The sequence below is a fragment of the Helianthus annuus genome, chromosome 10 (assembly GCF_002127325.2).
Source record: "Helianthus annuus cultivar XRQ/B chromosome 10, HanXRQr2.0-SUNRISE, whole genome shotgun sequence".
NCBI lineage: Eukaryota > Viridiplantae > Streptophyta > Magnoliopsida > Asterales > Asteraceae > Helianthus > Helianthus annuus.
The window spans coordinates 172,451,485-172,459,322 of NC_035442.2; the positions used below are offsets into that span (position 1 = coordinate 172,451,485).

The window sequence follows — 7,838 nt, forward strand, 5'->3', positions numbered from 1 at the left end:
ATATTATGCCCCGTAGGGGCTTTTCGGTCATTTTAAAGACTTTAAAAGGGTTTTTCGAGTTCTACAGGAAATCTGAGTTTCCCGAACAGCTTATCAAGCTTAAAATACTTTATTTATTATTTAAAACCAGTAGCAACTGGAATCGGGTCAAAAGACCTTGTAGAACTCCCGTTTTGGCCAAAAAGGGCATATTCGGTATTAACCGAACCGTAGCCATAACCGCAGGTTATGAGCAAGGTAAAAATTATTAAAAATCTTTAAAATTCCCAAAATATTATTTTACCACAGTGGGTAAAAGTTTTGGTGACGAAAACTTGGGTTAGATGGGCGTTATGCTAATTGCGCCGTTATTTACGAAACTTTCTTAAAAGTGCGCCTTTTAGCATAACTCTCATTCTAGGCCTCGGATTGACGTGAAACTTTAAGGACATGCTTATAATTTAACAAGCAAGGTTTTGGTCCGTTCACGTGTCCGAAATACTCGTTTTAATTTTAAAAAGGCCGTTACGGTCGACTTTTAGGCGAATGACGGAATTGCGCAAAAGACTCGGATAACTCATGAACCGACCACATAGGCGTATACCAACATGTGACCTGGTCCTAAGAGAGTCCTAAGGTATATTTATACCTCACTAAAACGGGTCAGAACTGAAGTCAAAGCAAAAGTCAAACTTTTGCGACTTTCGGCTCCGAACCGGTTCAATATGGTAAATGATCGATTCAAACGAGCGCAAACATGTTTATATACTTATTATCATGTTTTATGATTATCAAAACAGGTTCCATAACATGTACATTACAGATTATGCTTAAATCGCTAAAATAGCTTTCTGTTGACTTTTTAACCGCACGTTTGACTCGATAATTGACATAGTTAGAGTGGTGATCAGGGGGAACCATTTTAGAGGTTTAATACCCACATAAATACCAACTCAAAACTACTTTTGGTTCGTCATAAGACTGAAACATTTGCAAGATATTGCAATGACAACCGTTAGTTACGACGGTTGTGTTTATAGGCTATAACTATGGAAATGTGAACCCAAAATGGTTATGAACGACTTACAGAAGTTAACTCTTGATGAGAGAACAGAAGGGAAAGCTAGAGAGCTCTTGAATGATCAGATATAAGTGTTTTTGAGTTGTGTGAATTGTTATGCTTAAGGCATGCTATTTATAGCCAATGCCAAGCTTTGTTGATCATTGCAAGCACTACCATCTGACCAGAGGTAATGGTAGGTGTCCCCTAAGTGATATGGGTTGAGCATAGGGTGCCCATGCCCCATAATTATGTGCATGATCGTTCACAAGTTCCAAAAGCCAAGTAGTTACCATATTTCTGCATCTGGGCACTTTACGCGGCCCGCATGGGAGTTCCCATGTGTTTTAATGCGGGTCGCCTAAAGATCAAACATCAGACGCGAAATAGAGGGGGCTCGCGGCCCGCCTCAACTTATGTTGAAACCTTACGCGGGTCGCCTAAGGTTAATATTTCAGGATTTTTAAATCTTTTGTCATGATTATCAGAATCGGGCCATTAATAACGAAATCTTTCGTAATGATTTGCCTGACCTTTCGGATTTGAAGGGGTAACTTTGCGGTTTGGCCCTCGGTTATTTACCGATAGGGGCCTCGTGTTAAATACCCGCATTATTAAGTCCCCGGTTTATTTATTTAATTATTCTGAAAGCCTTAACTTTCGTTGTTGACGCTTTAACCCTTCTTCTACGAATTTGACCGTAACTTTCTCGTTTCATATCGAAACTTCGCGAAATTTATATATATTATTTTAGTGAGGGTATAATACCATTACAAAGTCTTTGGGACGTTAAAGGGTCACTCAGAGATATTATTAAACATGTTGACACAGTTAACCCCTGTTAGTTTGTAATCTCTCACTTTCTTCCGCGTTTTATATTTGTACGATCTATAATTTATTCGTTTGAAGGTTTAAGCATTATTTAGGGATACTATACAGTATATTTACCCTTGTTGACATTTATAACCCTCGAATTTATATACTTTCAAGGTTTGTCAAAATTAGTCCTTTATTTATTATAGATGCCACGTGTAAACAAATGACACGTGTTAACACATCATTGGACACAAAATTCGAGGTGTTACAGTTATTTCATACTATACCATATTTGTCCTACCATTCATTTCATTCGTGGGTACAAATAATTCACAGATTCTTACCTTTCAATCTAGAATTAACCATTTTACTAACCTCGCCTTCATTGTATAACTTAACCATCTGCAAACCGGATTGGCCCGCTTCTGAATGAGTCTGTGTCAAGGCCGGTTCGATCCCTTCCTTTCATGAATGGCTTCCGCTCATGGGCTTCCTTCTAACAATATCTTGTTTAAATGAACATGGCCAACAAACCTAGCATCAAGGTTAGCATTTTTCGTTGGTACTTATCATTATTACATTCTTTCCAATTTATTCTGTTTAATGTTTTAAACACCCACAATTCCTTCGTTTTTTTTAATTATTTCACCGACCCATTACAGTTGATTTTCCAAGGTCAAACTGACGTTTCTTAATTATCATGGATGTAATGAAGTACACGATTATATTTCTTTCCATTCTTGCTTACATACAAGTACTTTAATACATCCTTTCCGTTCTTCTTGCAAAACTTACCCTTCCCGTCCATACTTAAGTTATTGTTCGGGTCGTAGCCCGTCATTCATTTTGACCCACAAGAGTAATTTAGTAAGATACCTTTCATGTAACTTGCTCACAGCTTATTTCTTTCAACTAAGGTTTCTTGCTACTACAATAGCTTACATCAGTTTTACCTACATAGTAAATCAAATACTTCATGCTAATTTTACTATTACTTGCTTAATAACTATCACTTGCTTCATTTAACTGTTCAGAATCCAATTGTAAAATACATTCTGACCATATGTCCACCAACTACCCATTTCTGACTTATCCTTCTCTAATCGAGCTATAAGCCCCTACTTAAAAGAAAACATAACCTTGGTACATACCTTACACGAATCAAAACCTTTTGACTCGTTATCCATAACTTACAATGGTTATTTCTTTCCAATTATGACAATGCATGCCCATTCGTTACACTTATCTATAAGCATAAAACTTGTCAAAATAAACATTAAGTACAAGGTTTAAATGGCGATTACCATTTGACCCACATGACTCATTCGTCCCTTTAACCATTCTTGCATACAATCATATATATATATATATATATATATATATATTCACATATATATATACATATGTTTAAGACATAACTTAGATAATATCCGCTTTTTAAAGAATATGTACTTGCTTAGTCTATAATCACTTACACATTCGAACTTTTATTTATTTATTTATTTTTTTTTAATTTTAATAGTTCCTTTCTATGTTTTGAATCCGTCTCGCAGATTCTAACATATCATTCATACTTTCATTCCTTTCATGTTTCGAATCCGTCTAGCGGATTCTAACATATCATTCATACTTTCATTCCTTTCATGTTTCGAATCCGTCTCGCGGATTCTAACATATCATTCATACTTTCATTCCTTTCATGATTCGAATCCGTCTCGCGGATTCTAGCATATCATTCATACTTTCATTCCTTTCATGTTTCGAATCCGTCTCGCGGATTCTAACATATCATTCATACTTTCATTCCTTTCATGTTTCGAATCCGTCTCGCGGATTCTAACATATCATTCATACTTTCATTCCTTTCATGATTTGAATCCGTCTCGCGGATTCTGACATATCATCCATACTTTCAAATCCCTGAAAGTCTTACTTTTCTCTTCACCCTCACGTCTACCTACTACCTAATTCTAACAGACATACCTGCAACAATTATCACGGTCTCACGAACGTCATATGCTCTTGAGTACTGGCCAGGTACACAATCCACATACTAGTTTCGTGTCTTCGTGTAATCGTCACCTTATGCCCGAAGAATTAGGTTTCGACACGTGTAACATTTTCATAACTTCGTTTCCATCCTATTATTATATTTCATTAAAATTTTTCCTTCATTTGATAAATTTTACCATTACAGGCACCCATATGCTAAATTTACGTACCCGGGTCAATATGTCTTATTACATGCCTTGGTGCTGGTCCTAGACCACATTCACAGATCATCCCTTCGAAGCAATTGCGCTTACCCTTCACATAACATACTACTAGTTTCCTTCAAATACATAATTTAATACATACTTACATTCGCTTTTAACTTTAGGCCTTGATCGAGTCTTGGATTGTACGGGTTCCTTGTCACAAGAGCACACAGGTTTGAGTTCAAGTATTCACCTCCTTCTACTTGATTTCCCTCAAACCAGGGCTCTGATACCAACTTGTAACGCCCAAATTTCATATTCCGAAAATGACTATTATCATACTATTATTTAACAAAATTCGGGCATGACCCGTTCGTAATAAGAACAATTCCCTGTAAGACTAACGTGTAATAACTTAAAATACGACACAGCGGAAAATAAGAGCCCAAAAATTTCGTTCTTTACTGGACATAATACTTACAGGAAGGTTCCAAGAAAAAAATTCATACACTCATTAAAAAGGAATTTACCACTTCCCATTATATTAATACTTCAAGACCTATATTTTTTTTTGTCAAATTATATGACTGGTCCTTCCCGTACAACCCTCGCTCTTGACTCGATCTTCAAACCTTCTTTTCTTCGTAATGATGCTAAGTCCACGCCACCTGCATTCACCACATACATATACATCGGTTAGATACAATGACATCATTCCTAAACTAGACCTACGTAATCAATAGCCAGTCCGCGTTCCTTCTTCCCATACTAATCCCCACGAATAAGCTTTCCGTGTACATTCGTGCATTCCAAATTCTTTAACCCTGATAACGACGTTAAAAGAATACCTGCATTCTCATTTCATACTCAAGACAATGGTTTAGTAACTTATTACTTCAACTGATTTAAACTGTATAAACACATACACGAGGTTAGTTCGCTAATAAGCAATAAATCCTATTTCAATCACATTCCTATGCATGGGACTTAATACTCAATTTGACAACCCGTCCCCAAATCCTTTAATCTACTCGCATTCTCGCTTCGACTACCGGCTTGTGTGTTTAATGTTTCTTTACCCGTAACCCCGGGCTTAGCACTTATGGAATTGTGCACCCATTTACCCGGTTTGCACCTATTATTGCTCAACCCGTTGATTTGTCTATCATAAATCCTTATTATAGACAAATCAAACATTTTTACATCTCGAACTTTCATATATCATCAATATATAAGATTTACGTATTAACAATTAACAACAACAAAACGTTTCGTCGCGTACCTGGCTCGAGTCAACGCATAGACCCGTTTTTATACCTCGCTTTATTAGCCGAAACTTTATGGCGACACAATTATCCAAATTGCTATTCGTTCCTATGAACAAGTGACTTGCCAACCAAACATTAGTCGAATTTGTCAAATGGTATTATTACTACCATTTGGCCCGTGTGGTCTAACTGACCAAATATTGATGTTTACAAAATATTTTAATTTCAAATTCACGCATACGACTCATTTCGGATTTTACCCCGCTATTTCTTTTATTAGTTACACTATAAGGTAACCTTAACGAAAACTCATTAAAACTTAGTCATTCATGACTAAATTACCAATTTGCCCTTTTTACTATTAATCATGGTTTTTATCGATTATATCTATTCCGACATGTACCATATCGCGTCGGAAACCACATTTCGATTTTATCATATTTATAGTTCATAAAAACAAATTCATATTCTACAAAAGATGTAAGCTTACTTACTTTGTGTCCATTAAAGCTTCTTTGCGTACTTGACCCGTTTAACCCATTCTTCTCCAAGATCCCATATAGCTTGTCAAGAGTCGAGCTATTACATCATATCCATAAGATGATTAGTTTAGCCATCTAATATCATAAAAACTAGACTTTATGGATTTTATTACCACATTTATCAAGATACTAGTTTTGGGTCAGCTTGACTTTTAGAAGTCACACCACTTATAGATAAGTATATCTTTCAACTATTACATACAAACACTTTAAACACACCTTAACAACTGTAAACCCGAAGCAATATTTAGTGTTTAGTAAATTGGTAACTAGAAAATCATATTTTTAAGTTCATAAAACACATTATTTTCATTGCTGCATTTTTCACGCAGCAGCTGTTCGGGGTCCCTTTCCCCCTTTTTAATCACATAATCTGACTTCGACTTTCAAATAAGAATTGTGCTTCATTTAAATATCTTTCCAAGCATATAAAGAACACCTCCATACGATTTTTCTATGATTTTATACGATTTTTGAAAGATCAGGTCAGAAACTAAATTATGTGTAAACAGCTTGCTGTCAAAACGAATTTACTAACTTTTCATGCTGTTTTGACCCACTAAATCTCATAACCAGCCTCTTATGACCAAATATGAAATGTAATATGCGAAACGAAATTTTCAACGATATAAGGCTCGTTGTCTAACTCCTAATAACGAAGGAGATATGACATTTACAAGATGACTATCTAAGGCTGTCAAAAGTGACGAATTTACTAACTTTTCATGCTGTTTTGACCCACTAAATCTCATAACTAGCCTCTTATGACCAAATATGAAATGTAATATGCGAAACGACCTTTTCAACGATATAAGGCTCGTTGTCTAACTCCTAATAACGAAGGAGATACGGCATTTACAAGATGACTATCTAAGGCTGTCAAAAGTGACGAATTTACTAACTTTACATGCTGTTTTGACCCACTAAATCTCATAACCAGCCTCTTATGACCAAATATGAAATGTAATATGCGAAACGACCTTTTCAACGATATAAGGCTCGTTGTCTAACTCCTAATAACGAATGAGATACGGCATTTACAAGATGACTATCTAAGGCTGTCAAAAGTGACGAATTTACTAATTTTTTTAACACAAACTTGAATCAATTCAAGTTTCATGTAGGCATTTTATCAAACACTTAATGTGCAACCATTTAACACATGATTCTTTAACATGTCAAGATGGTTCTTAACCCTTTAAAACTTGTAGTTTTCACTAGGATTTTCACCAAGTCTAAGCACCCTAGTAATTATTATCATCAATTGACATCAACTAACATAGATTCAAGCTAGGAACAAGTACATCAAACAAGGATTTGGACATGGGTAGAACACCCAAGTCGCCACCTTCACTCACCATTATGGGTTTCACCTTGAATCACCAAATTACTTGAACTTATTCATAAAACATAACCTAAATGGTGATTTTAACACCTCTACATTCACAATTTCATACAATTTCGTAGTTTGATCATAGTCTCACTTCATACCAAATCATAAAATTAACTTCTACAACTTACCTCATGTGTAGAAAGTCTAGATGATTAAGAATCTAGGTCCATGCATCCGATTAGAGCCAGTTTCCCCTTTCAATTTGAAGGTTTATCTTGAATTAGGGTTTGTGCCCCTTTCTGCCTCTTCTCCCGTGCGATCGTACGCACCCCCAAACACACTCAGTGTGTGTTTTTGAGTTTTTATTTTTATTTTATATTTCATCTTTCCATCTTTTCCAAATCAACCCCTCAAGTTTGTCATTTGTTCATAATTAACTTAATTTCCTATCCTTATTTGTTTTAACCAAGCATATAACTAGGTTTAATAACCTAGTTATTTCATTTCCTTATTTTAAACGTGGTATATACTAGTAACTGAATAATTCGAGTTTTTGGGGTGTTACAGGGTAACCTTAAACTTAATTTATTAACACCATGAGAAACCAAATGGGTAAAAAACAAATGGGTAACAGCCCAAGTA

General features: G+C 35.6%; 1 long non-coding RNA gene across 1 annotated transcript; it reads right to left on the minus strand.

The window, feature by feature from the left end:
- Positions 1-4,491: 4,491 nt before the first annotated feature.
- LOC110886665 lies at positions 4,492-7,552 on the minus strand. The gene is made up of 2 exons (XR_004869950.1): positions 7,385-7,552; positions 4,492-5,900 (listed from the first exon to the last, which is right to left on the minus strand). It is a non-coding gene; the product is annotated as an uncharacterized LOC110886665 (long non-coding RNA).
- Between the last annotated feature and the right edge of the window lie 286 nt (positions 7,553-7,838).